The 14634-nt window shown below is 45.6% G+C and overlaps 1 protein-coding gene and 1 long non-coding RNA gene across 2 annotated transcripts in view; one reads left to right on the top strand and one right to left on the bottom strand.

Annotated features, from left to right (window-relative positions):
• The window catches only part of AFF4 (ALF transcription elongation factor 4), a 99213-nt gene extending 90333 nt beyond the window's left edge, over positions 1–8880 (bottom strand). Inside the window, exon 1 of the mRNA XM_062189172.1 lies at positions 8710–8880. The gene's annotated coding sequence lies outside the window, so the exon portion shown is untranslated. The remainder of the gene's footprint in view (positions 1–8709) is intronic.
• LOC133758059 (uncharacterized) lies at positions 8368–14433 on the top strand. The gene is made up of 3 exons (XR_009865757.1): positions 8368–8548; positions 13076–13261; positions 14095–14433. It is a non-coding gene; the product is annotated as an uncharacterized LOC133758059 (long non-coding RNA).
• Positions 14434–14634: the final 201 nt, after the last annotated feature.

The following is a 14634-nucleotide window of genomic DNA, read 5'->3' as shown; positions in this document are numbered from 1 at the left end:
TGAGAAGCAGTAAAATCATTCATCTGTATTTGCTGAACACTTCCAGAGACTAACTGATAAGTTTCTAGCCTCACTTATGCCCAGCTTTTCTGGAAATTCTCTCCCCATCCACAAACTGAATTAAGAACAAACATGTTCCAAGGTAATATAATATGATCCTGCTCTCAAGGTACTACTGATCAAGGGTGCTGGATTTCCCAAATAAAACTAGGTCAATGCTCAGATTCACCTGTTGTGCGTGTGTCCTTCAGAAAGTTCATGGAAAATGTGCATTATGAAAGAATGATGCATAAATTTTAAAATTTTGCATCAACAAAAGAAAAAAAAACCAAAAAAAACTAAAAAATAAACAAAAAAACAAAAAAGGACAACAAAAAAAAAACAAAAAAATTTTTAAAAAATTTGCATCAAAATAAGCTTAATTACATTTACACAAACCTTTTCAGGTAATCTCATATGTAACTAAATATACACACTATATATACTATGTAATATATAATAAGAAACAGCATTACTACTATACAATATGCTACATATATTTATACCATGTAGTATATATTCTAGAAATCTATATATAATTGTTTTATAATATTACACATTTCGTGTAATATATAAATATATATCAGTCTACACACCAAAAAAACACCTCTAATAGATGCCAAAGTAAATAGAGAGCCTGTAACTAATTGTTCAATCTTAAGACAATCCTCAGACTCAAGTTCCACCTGATTTGCTAAAGCAGGAGTCAACAAACTTTATTAAGGCCAAGCAGTAAATATTTTAGGTTTGGCAGGCTATGCAATTCTCCCTCCATGGCAGCAAAAGCAGCCACAGACAATTCATAAACAAATCCATGTGCTGTTTTTTATAACGCAACTTTATTTATGAACACTAAAATTTGAGTTTCCTGTTATGTTCACCTACCAAAAACAATGTTTTGATTTAAAAACTTTGAAACTCACTGTCAACCCACACAACATAGAAAACCAGGCAGCAGACTGTACTAGGCCTACTGGATCATAATTTACCAACTCTTATGCTAAGGAATTACCCTCCCCTCAACGTTTTCCCAAATGTCTTCTTGGTGTTAACCTTAACCTAAGATAATAGAGAGAACAAGTGTTTGGCACAGCCGTCTAGCTACCACTTGGGACATCTGCATCCCATATTGAAGTGCCTGGGTTTGAGTCCCAACTCTGCTTTCATTCCACCTCCCTGCTAATGCGCACCCTGGGAGGCAGCAGATGATGGCTCAAATGCTTGGACCCTGCCACTCATGTGGAAGACCTGGACTGAGTCCTCAGCTCCCAGGCTCAGCCTGGCAAGCCCTGGCTATTGTGGGTATTTGGAGAGTGAACCAGAAGATGGGAGAGCCCTCTTTTTCAAATAAACAGAGTATTATAAAAGAGAAGTTAGTAAGCTGGTCTCTCAATTCTTTAAAAAAAAAAAAGACAACAAATAAAATCACCTCAGTGGACAGAGTTGAAAACCTTCACTTGGCTGACCAAAGAACCCACTATGTCTGCAAGAAGTGATCCAACAAATCATAGCCTACACAAAGGACCAGTTCTGTCATTTACCTTATACTGTGTCTGTCCAGAGAGGTTTGGTTTAAGTTTTGGGACAATGATACCTTCTTCTCCCCCAAACTTTGTGTATCAGTTGTTAGAGATGATTACATTCAGTACTTAGTCATAGTTTTCAGACTTGTGACAAACCCTATCTAGGCCATATTAACGGAGGATATCAACTTTAGAATTTGGAATTTAAGCCGGCGCCGTGGCTCACTAGGCTAATCCTCCGCCTTGCGGCGCCGGCACACCGGGTTCTAGTCCCGGTCGGGGCACCGGATTCTGTCCCGGTTGCCCCTCTTCCAGGCCAGCTCTCTGCTGTGGCCAGGGAGTGCAGTAGAGGATGGCCCAAGTACTTGGGCCCTGCACCCCATGGGAGACCAGGAGAAGCACCTGGCTCCTGCCATCGGATCAGCGTGGTGCGCCGGCCGCAGTGCGCCAACCATGGCGGCCATTGGAGGGTGAACCAACAGCAAAAGGAAGACCTTTCTCTCTGTCCACTCTGCCTGTCAAAAAATAAAAAAATAAAAAATAAATAAAAAATAAAAAAAAGAATTTGGAATTTAAGAACTGTGATCTCGGCTGGTGCCGCGGCTCACTAGGCTAATCCTCCGCCTTGCGGCGCCGGCACACCGGGTTCTAGTCCCAGTCGGGGCACCGATCCTGTCCCGGTTGCCCCTCTTCCAGGCCAGCTCTCTGCTATGGCCAGGGAGTGCAGTGGAGGATGGCCCAAGTGCTTGGGCTCTGCACCCCATGGGAGACCAGGAGAAGCACCTGGCTCCTGCCATCGGATCAGCGCGGTGCGCCGGCCACAGCAGCCATTGGAGGGTGAACCAACGGCAAAAGGAAGACCTTTCTCTCTGTCTCTCTCTCACTGTCCACTCTGCCTGTCAAAAAAAAAAAAAAAAGAACTGTGATCTCGGAGTGTAGTGGTTCAGTGGGTTAAGCTGCCACCTGCAACATCAGCATCCCATAAGGGCACCAGTTCAAGTCCCAGCTGCTCCACTTCTGATCCTGCTCCCAGATAATGTGGCTAGGAAAGCTGCAGAAGATGGCCATTTCCTTGGGCCCCTGTAGACCTGTAAGAAACTCCTGGCTCCTAGCTTCAAAGCGACCCAGCTCTGGCCATTGCAGCCATTAAGGGAGTGAACCAGCAGACCGAAAATTCTCTCTCCTTCTCCCTCTGTAACTCTGATTTAAAAAAAAAAAAAAGGACCTGTGAAATCTGGATGTGGTTGCTAGTTATGAAAATCAGTTCTCTCTCATAGACAAAGAAACAAGGGTATTTGCCGATGTACATAGATTATGGTAAACAAAAAATATTTACTACACCTAGAAAACAGTAGGGCTATGAACATGTACAAAATGGCCACAGGATAAACCAGGTGGACAGTTAGGCTTTAAAGTGTCCTTTACTCCAGTTCTCCACAGGATGTCACAACTAAAGTGTGTTATTGCAATATAGGCTCCTAATCAAAGCTGATGATCCAAGGTGTCAGGTCTAATGGCAGAAGGTAAGACCCAAAACTCAGAGGATATTAGCAAGTGTTAAAATCTATTTGCAGCAAGAGAGAACTAACTGAACATTGTATCTTAGATGACAAACAGACATTCCCAATCAGATTTTTGAGCTCCCAGATCCAACTGTTCCTGAGTTGCAGTTGTCCTCTTATGGCTTGATCATCTTTCTTAGAATTCATAGGTACCTAGTATATTCACCACAAATTAATTTTTTTTGCTTAAGTTAGGTATGTATTCAGAGGGCTGGCGTTGTGATATGGAAGGTTAAGCCACTGCCTGAAATGCCAATATCCCATAAGGGCACTGTCTCAAGTCCTGGCTGCTCCACTTCCATCTAGCTCACTGCTAATGTGCCTGGGAAAGCATCAGAAGATGGCCCAAGTGCTTAACTCCCAGCTACCGCGTAGGGAGATTTGGATGGAGTTCCAGGCTCCTTACTTTAGTCCGGCCCAGTTCTGGCTATTGTGGCCACTTGGGGACTGAACCAGCGAATGGAAGATGGAATGATATCCAACTCACACACTCTAAGTTTGACTTTCGAATAAATAAATTATCTTAAAAAAAAAAAAAAAGAGGTACTCAGTTAGATGAAGTGATTTTGGTGCTCACAAAATATGGCAGCTAAAGCAACCGAAATGTATGAGATCACCAAGAAGAGAAAAAAGAAAAGGCCAAGGCTAAAACCCAGAACTACCAATAGCAATATCTATATCAAGAACTACCAATATCAAAGGATTAGCAGAGAACTAACAGTGTGTACAGAACAATAGCCATTAGAACAAAAGGCAGGAAAGAGGTAGTCATAAAAGTCAAGGAAGAAAACAGTATGGAGAAAATGGTTAACAGTATCAGCTACAGAAAGATGTAAAGAAAGCAATGAACATATAATTTGGCAATACATAGATTACAGACAGCCTCAGTAAGAACACAATCTCTGGCATGATAGAAATAGAAATAAGGCTGAAGATTCGAGTAAACAAGAAGGGCCAGCACTGTGGTACAGCTGGAAAAGCCACCATCTGCAGTGCCAGAGGCCTATATGGGTGCCAGTCTGAGTCCTGGCTGGTCCACTTCTGATCCAGCTCTCTGCTATGGCCTGGGAAAACAGAAGATGGTCCAAGTGCTTGGGACCCTGTACCCACATGGGAGCCCCAGAGGAAGCTCCTGCCTTCTAACTTCGGATTGGTGCAGCTCCAGCTGTTGTGGCCATCTGGAGAGTGAATCAGAGGATGGAAGACCTTTCTCTCTCTTCTCTTTCCCTCTCTCCCTTTTTGCCTCTCCCTCTCTATAACTCTGCCTTTCAAACAAATAAAATTTTTTAAAAAAATGTAAAAAAGAAGCACACAACACTATCGAATTAGTATTTTGCCTTTAAAAAATTCAAGAGGTCAGCATTATGGTGTAGATTAAGTTGCCACCTGCAACACCAGCATCCCATATGGACACTGGTTCAAGTCCCGGCTCTCCACTTCTGATCTAGCTCTCTGCTAGTGCACCTGGGAAGGCAGTAGAGGATGGCCCAAGCCCTTGGGCACCTTCACTCATATGGAGGACCTAGAGGAAGCTCCTGGCTCCTGGCTTCAGCCTGGCCCAGTCCCAGTCATTGCGGCCATTTGAGGAGGGAACCAGCACATGGAAGATTATGTCTGCCTCTCCCTCTTTCTGTAACTCTGCCTTTCAAATAAATAAAGTCTTTAAAAAAATACTCAAGTCTGAACTCTATAAAGTTTCTAGATATAGTTAATTTACACGAAATTCAGGGGAGAGAGGAATACACATGCAACCACAGGGATGCCAGCAGCACAATTCAGACTCTGAGAACTCTCAAAGACTTGGTATTTTCAACAAACCAATAGTGTGAGAACAGTTACAACAAAAAGATAAAGGAGAGCCTACAGATTCAGAAAATAAAACAAAGAGGGTTGAGACACAAATAAACCTGATGTAACGTATGAACCTTCTTTGTATCCTAATTCAAACAAATTGTAAAAACAGAACAAGAACTGTAATGAAAGAAATGTGAACACTGCCTGCATATTGATGACACTAAGTAACTGGTGTTCATATTTTTAGTGTATAAAATTGTGACTACTGTTTTAATCTTTATCTTTAGATACTTAATGAAATGCTACAACACTTAGAATCTTTCCTTTCTTAGTGTGTCTTCCCTGACACCTTGTGCTTGATGTACCCCAGCAGTCTGTATTTCCAGTATAACTGCATAACAAATAACTACCATAAATGCAAAATGATGCAGAGATTCAAAGAAAGTAGATCACAATTGGCACAGAGTGAAGAACCAAGCAAAACTTTAGGAAGACAATGGTACCTGAATTAGGTCTTTAAAAGATGGTCAAATTTTACCAGGTAGAAAATGAAAAAGGAAAACCAATAGTCCAGATGGAGGAGACAGAAGCAATGGTCAAAGCACAAGAAAGCTGTCTATGCAAAGCACTAGTGTGTATTCAGCTTTCCACAGTACTCCCTTCCCTAATAATTACATGAGGAGAGTCAAAGTGAACCATCATAACCCACCAGGCAACTCCAAATTGACCAAACGGTGGGAGAGGCATTCAACCTAAAGCAGTCCCTGGCAGCCAGGTCCCAGGACAGCACACCAAAATCTCGGGGTAACCAAAATGCACTGGCTTTCCAGGGCAATCTATGCATGTCAGTCTCTGACTTTTTTACCCCAAAATCTTGGGATGGAGGGTTCTTTCACCTATACTAGAAAATAATTACCATAATAATTAGTTCAAAGCAGTACTCACTAACAAACTGTTTCTTTGCCTAAAATCCACACCATGATTCACTAAGGACTTCAAGAACAGTAAAGTTACAGGAAATGCCTTCCTGGAGACATTCCTAAGGTTACATGCTTTTGAAATAAAGTATAATTGATACAGCAGGTAGAACTCAAGTAAAATTTTTTTCCCTTCAAAAATAGAATAGTGATCCCAACATTAAAATGTTTTGGAATATTTTGGAACTAAATTCAGTGGTTCTAATGTTTTCTATGTGCTAGTACCATCAAAATTCTCCAGATATGATGCCAGTGAAAATGAACATCGAGACAAAAAGGAATGCAAAGGATCAGCCAAAACTTACTAACTAGAATGCTCGTTACCAATCTCTTCCAAGTATTAAAGAATCACTTCAAAAAAGCAAGATGGGTGGGTATGTGTAGGGAGTGGGGGTGCTTCCCTTAAACCAAAGGAAAAATCACCAAGGGAATAATTCATGTTCGCCTTAAGCAGTCTTTAGTCACTAACTACATCTTATTTCACAATAACTGAGGCTGGCCAACACCCTCCCAGAAATCAAATAGAATCATTCCAAATTATCAGAGAAAAAGAAAATAAGTAAAACATAATGAGGAGTGGGGAGAAGCTAGAAACCCTTTATAGTACACAGAAAAGTTATCACAGAAGATACCCTTAGAATAGGGCTGACTTAAAAAATAAAATCTAACTCATCAATTTTTGAAATATACTACACTGCACTTCTTGGTGTGCTCTCAATACTTCAGAACACTTCTCTGATTGTATGGGAAATACTACAAAGAAAAGGGAGGCCTCATTCATTTTGGACTCCATTCTAAACCAGTAGATGGCCACAAAAGAAGAAATACCTGTTTTCTTTGTTCCTGTCAGGTAGTACACATAAAACCTTGACATTTGCCTTACCTCCTCAAAAAAGCTAAGATCCATAACTTTTGGAAGCCTGCATATTCTGAAGCTGATACTCTTCCCCTTCAAATGCCAATCACTTCCTCATATAGCTTTCTTAACCTACACTATCCTGTGAATCTCAGATTGGGTAACTTAACACAACAGTAGCTTCAAATTCAAAATAGTACCACATTCAAATTAATCTAATAATTGTATATAATACTGGGGAGGATAAATAGAAAAATTAATACTGTACTCACCCTAAACACATTATAAAAGACTACAAGAAAACTGCAATTCAAAGCAGAATATATCACCTGTTTGAGTAAGTCAAAAACAGAGAAGATAATGTATGACTCTGAATGTGAGACTCTGACAAGTAGAGAGTGAACTGGAACAAAAATATTCTGTCTTTAAGAATTCTTAACTACACAGCTTCAGCAAAGCACTGCAATCACCTTTACACCCCAAGATTGTGGACCACATTCCAATTAACACAGCTAATCAAACAGACTTTCCAACCTTGTTCCCCTGTGAAGCAAATTTTTACTTACAAGTAAAATTTGCCTACTGCTAGAGAGCCAACAAAAATTAAAGTCATAAGTCTGCAAACCACTGGAAACGAAATGAAACTTCTGGTGTAAAGAAAAACTGGTAAGCTAACTCAAAAATATAATTAAAAATAACTTTTTTTTCTCATGTCTAGACTGAAAGATGCAGTGATAAATAAGGAAAATAAACCTGAGAGATTTAAAGAAGCCAGCTTTGTTGAAAACCAAGTGGCCACTTGCCAACACTTCTTTATGCATATATGACCAAAGATGATTTCAGGCAGACTCACAGCCACAAAGGCCCCTTATCAAATCCCAAATTAACAAAGTTCTCATAAACGTTTCCATTTCGATAGGTTAAAGGACAGTTAAATAAACGAAGCACTTTACAAAGCTTTGCAGAATCAACACAGAAACAAAGCTTGCAGCTTTCGGCTTCTGAGCCCTAAAAACAACAGCACACATTTCAAACGTCACATTTACAAACAGCCTAGTCACCTACAGCTTAGGTTCCATCAAGAACAACACTGGTCATTGGAAAAGGCACGGGCCGGGGGAAAGAAAAAAAAAAAAAAAAAACCCTCACAATTCTGAATTGCAACTGAGCCAACTCTGAGAACGCTAAATAGAACTCCTGGCCCTCGTCTGAACTCCATACACAAGCATTTCGCATTTGTTCTCTCAGCTCCCATAGATGATGCCGTCTGTGAATGAAAAGGCAGTAAGGGACGTCCCCCAAACTCCTACACCCCAGGATCCATCCTCAAAGAGGGGAAGGAACAAAGCACTGACGTCAATTACGAGATTAACCCCGAGCTCGGGCAGCTGGAGGCAAGGCCGCGACAGCCCGATCCAAAGGCAGCCAGGGGGCCGAGCGGGGCCGCGGCTGCACGCAGGCTGCGGGGGTCGTCGAGCTCTGCACCCCCACGTCCCCATTTTCAGTCACCCCCCCTTCGCCAGTTAAAGGCGGAAATCCGCCCCCCCCCCCGCTTTTTTTCTCTTGCAGAGGGGGAAAGAGGGAGGCGCGCAGAATCGCGAGAAGGGAGGCGAGAACTAGTTGGGTCATGATAGCCAGCATCTGGGCCTATTTTCTCTTTCCCTGGACATAACCCGAAACAGAGGAGGGCAGCGCAGACTGACAAACCAGCCGCTGGCCTGTCTGAGGTACCGAGTGGATCCAGCGCCGAGGGAGGAAGGGCGAAGCGGCACAAAGATGCGTTTCTGGGAATGCTGGGTAGGACGGGGTCGGCCTTTTTCTCGCTCTCACTGGTTTGTGTTCTCATCTGGCTGGCGGCCGGGACGCGAAGACGAGGGCCGAAGCCGTGCGCGGCGGCCCGGCCCGGGGGAGCCCCGCGCCCCGGCCCCTCCCCCGCGCCGCCGGCGCTCCCTCCTCACCTCCAGTCTCGGCTCCGCTAGGCCCGAACCATCTCCCGGCTGCGGCAGCGGCAGCGGCAGCGGCAGCGGCGGCGCCGGGCCTGCACCTTCACCGGACGCGCATTCGGGCCCGCCCAGGGGGCGGCGACAGGCTGCCAAGGGCGAGGGGCTCGGGGCGGCGACGGGGGTTCCGGAGGCCTCGGAAGGCTGAGGCGGCTGAGGCGACGGCGGCGGCAGCGGCGCACCTCAGTCGGCAGAGGCCGAGGTCCCGCCCCGCTCCATGACGGTCGGGCCCAGCCGGGAGCTGCTGACTGAGGCGGCGGGGGCGGCCGGACGAGGACCTGGCACCGCGATCCCCGCCCCGTCCGCTGGCGGCGGCGGCGGCGGCGGCTCGTCTCCCGCAGCCAGGGCTGTGACTGACGCAGCGGCCGTGCCGCCCATGTGACCGGGGCCGGGCGGGTGCGGGGCGTCACGTGACGCCTTCGCGCCCCGCCCCGCCGGTAGAGTTAAGGGGCTGCGGGCCTGCGGCGCTGCGAGGCGACGCCCGGCGGAGCTGACGTGCCCGGCTGTCGGCTCCGGAGACCCGGGGCCGGCCGAGGACCCGCCCAGGTGGTGCAGACCCGAGCCCCTGGGCACGGCGGTCGCGCCGGGCAGGGCTGGCCAGGCAGGACCGGGCCTGCAAGTCCGGGCGCGCACGCCCTCCCGCGCGCAGCCCGCTAGTGAGGTTCGGAAGGGCGAGGCGGGCCGAGCCGGATCGACAGGTTCTGGGCTGAGGTGAGGGGCCCAGGCCGCCGCCCCTCGGTAGGGTCTGGCTCAAGCTGAAGCCCTGTGGACCCGGCTTCCCGGCCGTGCAGCCTCGAATCCAGAGGCCCCCAGCGGGTCCCGCGGAAAGGGACAAGGGACAGGGAATGGTGCGGGAGGCGGCGCGGGACGGCGCTGGAGCAGCTCCAAGGCAGCCAGGCTGGCCGCCGCTCTTCCCTTGCTTGTCATCTCAGCGTTTCCTACCGCGAGTGATTTTTTTTAGAACATCACTCTCAGCCCTTTGCTGCGTGTCTTTCCCCGCCCAGAAGTGACCCGAGACTTAAGGCAGAGTTGGGAGACCTCTCAGGATGGTCGCAGGGTCTCACAGCCCAGCGCGTCAACCGTCCAGAGACCACCTCTTGTCCATCCTTTGAAAAACACTTGACCAACTCATGGCTCCTACTTGCTTTCTTTATCTGAAGGAGGCTCGTGAAGTATGTGTGTGTGTTTTAAGCTTTCCTATTTTGAAGGACACGTTTTAAAGATTGTTTTTCATGAAATCCGAAGGTTTGGGGGGATTGTCATGAAGTAATATAAGAAATGTGCAAAATCGCATGCTTTTATCAGCCCCCAAGGCTGGTAATCCACTAGCATCAACAGAAATAAAATAATTTTGGTTTTAAAATTTCTAACAGGGGGCTGGCATTGTACCATTAGGTAAAGCCAAGGCCTGCAGCACTAGCATCCCATATGGATGCTGGGTGGCATCCCAGCTGCTCCACTTCCTATCCAGCTCCCTGCTAAGGTGCCCGGGAAAGCAGTTGAAGATGGCCTAGGTCCTTGGGCCCCTGTACCCAGGTGGGAGTCCTGGAAGAAGCACCTGGCTCCTTGGCTTCAGCCTGACCCAGTCATGGCCATTGTGGCCATTTGGGGATTGAACCAACAAAAGGAAGATTTCTCTAGGGTTAACTCTGCCTTTCAAGTAAATAAATTAAAAAAAAAAAATCTAACAGAACACCTACTATTTCTTTGAAGCCTCATTCTTTATCTTTTTAAATTTATATCTATATAAATTAAGAATTCTAATGCAAAACTCAATTCATAGCTTTTTTATATCTGATGAATTTTTTTTTTCTTTTTTGACAGGCAGAGTGGACAGTGAGAGAGAGAGAGAGACAGAAAGGTCTTCCTTTACCTTTGGTTCACCCTCCAATGGCTGCTGCGGCCGGCGCACCACGCTGATTCAAAGCCAGGAGCCAGGTGCTTCTTGTGGTCTCCCATGCGGGTGCAGGGCCCAAGCACTTGGGCCATCCTCCACTGCCTTCCGAGGCCACAGCAGAGAGCTGGACTGGAAGAGGGGCAACCGGGACAGAATCCGGTGCCCCGACCGGGACTAGAACCTGGTGAGCAGGCGCCACAGGCAGAGGATTAGCCTGTTGAGCTGTGGCGCCGGCCATCTAATGCAAAACTCAAAACATGACCTAATACAATGAGAAATAATTGCTTCTGCATCCCTGCTTTTCAGCTACTCATCTTGGAGGAAACCATTTAGTGTTTTCTAATGGATCCTTCCATATATATGTTATAAATATAAATATATATATATATAAATACAGGGATAGTTTTTTAAAGATTTATTTGTTTATTTGAAAAGCAGAGTTAGAGAGGTGGAGGCAGAGAGAGAGAGAGAGAGAGAGAGAGAGAGATCCTTCATTCACTGGTTCATTCCCTAGATGGGCCCAATGGCCAGAGCTGAGCCAATCCAAAGCCAGGAGCCAGGATGATTCTTCTGGGTCTCCCACGTAGGTACAGGGGCCCAAGGATTTAGGCCATCCTCCACTGCTTTCCCAGGCCATAGCAGAGAGCTGGATGGGAAGTGGAGCAGCCTGGTCTCGAACAGGCGCCCATATGCAATGCCAACACTGAAGGCGGCAGCTTTACCTGTTACGCCACAGTGCCAGCCCTGATAGTTATTTTTACATAATTGCTACATGCACTGTTCAGTCCTTTGTTTTATCACTAAAAATATTTTGAGTGTCCTTCTATGTTAGTAAATAAAAAACTGTCTCTTTCTTCTTAGAAGCTATATAATATTCCATTGTGTGCTGCAGGCGGGTATTTAGCTTAGCTGCCATGAAATATCCAATACATTGGGCAATTGTGCCTACCTCATAATTAGACTGGAATCCTTACATCAAAAGATATTTTTAATTTCAATAGATACTGCCAAATTACATTGAAGTGCTGCCAGTTTCATTTGCTTTCTTTAGAATTAAGCTTAATATTTACCATATTGTATAAGGAGTGGAAGGAAAATAGCAAAAGGAAAGAATATTTGTCATTTTGCACAATAATATATTTAAGTAAATAAATTTAAGCATATTGAGGCCGGTGCTGTGGCTCATCAAGCTAATCCTCCGCCTTGCGGCGCCAGCACACCAGGTTCTAGTCCCGGTCGGGGCGCCGGATTCTGTCCCGGTTGCCCCTCTTCCAGGCCAGCTCTCTGCTATGCCCCGGGAGTGCAGAGGAGGATGGCCCAAGTGCTTGGGCCCTGCACCCGCATGGGAGACCAGGAGAAGCACCTGGCTCCTGCCTTCGGATCAGCGTGGTGCGCTGGCTGTAGCGCGCCGGCCACAGCGGCCATTGGAGGGTGAACCAACGGCAAAGGAAGACCTTTCTCCCTGTCTCTCTCTCTCACTGTCTACTCTGCCTGTCAAAAAAAAAATAAATGCATATCGAAAAAATATTTTAAAGACTTCTAATAAAGTGTCTTTGCTTCTTTTGGAACTTTATTTGATGAACCCAAACAATACTATGCTTTTTGTTCCATAAAGGATTGTGATAATTTTTCAGTACAAATGAGACCTTCTTTAAAAAGCAAAGGAGAGAAAGTATGGTGAATGTGGACTTTTCTTTAGCATTGTCCTGCAAATATGGTTTTCCTGCTTTAAACAAAGTGTTTGCTTCCCACCACCACCACCACCACCACCCACCCTCACCACCACCCCCCCACCCCTCCCCACCCCCACCCTACCCCACCCTACCCCGCCCAGGCTGCCTTTAGCAACCCTTTGTTTTATCATGACAATAGGCTAGATAGAATTACCAATTCCATTCCTCTAAGGTCTTTATCCCTGCTTCTGTTTTGGTTTTTTTTTTTTTTTTTTTTAGACAGGCAGAGTTAGACAGAGAGAGAGAGAGACAGAGAGAAAGGTCTTCCTTTTTCCATTGGTTCACCCCCCAAGTGGCCCTTATGGCCAACTAAACTGAAATTTTATCTTATTTTTTATGGTTTTCTTTTATTTGGAAGAGAGGGACAAGAAGAGGAATCCCATCTACTGGTTCACTCCCCAAATGCCTGCAACAGCAAGGGCTAGGCCAGACCAAAGCCAGAAGCTAGAAGCCACAATTTCAGCCAGAGTCTCCCACATGGGTAAAAGGATCCCAAGGACTTGAACTATTATCTGTGATGTTCCAAGGTGCACATTAGCAGAAAGCAGAGTGGGAAGCACAGGAGCCAGGACTCAAACCAGATTTCCAGTTTGAAATCTGGGCATCCTATGTGATGAGTTAACCACTGTGCCAAATGCCCAACCCAGAATTTATCTTTTAATTACATTTTCCATGAATTTTTTGAAATACCCAGGAAAAAGCAGCAGAAAATGCCCAAGTGCTTGGGCCCTTCCTAGCTGTATGGAAGATCTGGAAGAAGCTCCTGGCTACTGGCTTCTGCCTGGACCAGCACTGGCTATTGTGGCCATCTGGGGAGTAAACCAGCAGATGGAAGATCTCTGTCTCTCACTTTCCCTCTGTGACTCTGCTTTTCAAATAAGTAAATATATCTTTAAAAAGTTTTGAAACGATTTCAAATATTCTTCTGTTAATGCTAATCTGTAATGAGATTGCTTGTAATTCACTTTTGAAAATATATTTTGCTGTCTTAAAGATTTGTTTATTTATTTGAAAGGTAGAGTTACAGAGAGAGAGAGGGAGAAATAGAGATCTTCCATCTGCTGGGTCAATCCTCAGGTGGTCACAATGACCACTGCTGAGCCAGGTTGAAGCCAGGAGCCAGGAGCTTCCTCCAGGTCTCCCACGTGGGTGCAGGAGCCCAAGCATGTAGGCCATCCTATGCTGCTTCCCCAGGCACATTAGCAGGGAGCTGGATCGGAAATGGAGCAGCTGGGACAGTAACTGGCGCCCATATGGGATGCTGCAGTCAGTGGTTTAACTCATCACACCACAGCACCAGCCCCCTGGAAATATCCTTTCACACAGAAAGGCATCAGTCCACTGGCATATGATCTTAACTGAGACTATTCATTGCTTGAAAGACATTTCCAAAATTCAGTTAGCTTCTTCTCTTGATGTTTTTAAGCATATTGTTATAAATCAGGAGCAGTAACCTCTAGCTGAGGGTTATGTGAGAGACCCTCAACTGTACACTTGAATTGATTCTGAAACATGAAATTTTCCTTTATACCTGAAGTGAAGTCCAAAGATGTCTGCTGCAAATTTATGTGTAATGGGCATCTCATTTCTTGTGTTAACTTAGGCAATACAGCAAGATATAAAGCAACTTGACATTTAGTTTGACTTAAGTTTTTGTTGCTTGAAATGTAATAGGAGTTTTACATGTAAAAATTGTTTTGACTTTAATTTTAGGTTGAACTTGTTAAGAAACATAATCATGCGGCTGGTGCTGTGGCACAGTGGGTTAATGCCTTGGCCTTTGGCCTTAGGCGCCAGCATCCCATATGGATGCCCGTTCTGGTGCCGGCTGCTCCTCTTTTGATCCAGCTCTCTGCTATGGCCTGGGAAAGCAGTAGAAGATGCCCCAAGTCCTTAGGCCCCTGCACCCACGTGGGAGACCCAAAAGAAGCCCCTGGCTCCTGGCTTCAGATCAGCGCAGCTCCAGCCATTGTAGCCAGTTGGGAAGTAAACCATCGGATGGAAGACCTCTCCCTCCCTCTCTCTCTCTCCCCCTCTCCTCTCTGTGTAACTCTGACTTTCAAATAAAGAAATAAATAAATAAAATCTTTTTTAAAAAAAAGAATTTCATTGACCAATTAGGAAAAAACAGGCTCTGGTGCCAAGACCATGCAAGAACCAGGTAGCTGGAGCTGGCTGTGACAAGTCTGGGGAGTTGGTGAAGACAGCTCCCTCTCAGCAGGCCCCAAGGCAGAACTTTTTCTCTGTCCTGTA

Source organism: Lepus europaeus, chromosome 4 (genome assembly GCF_033115175.1).
Source record: "Lepus europaeus isolate LE1 chromosome 4, mLepTim1.pri, whole genome shotgun sequence".
NCBI classification, from domain to species: Eukaryota; Metazoa; Chordata; class Mammalia; order Lagomorpha; family Leporidae; genus Lepus; species Lepus europaeus.
Note: the sequence above shows the minus strand (reverse complement) of the source record. Positions and strands in the feature narration are given on the sequence as shown.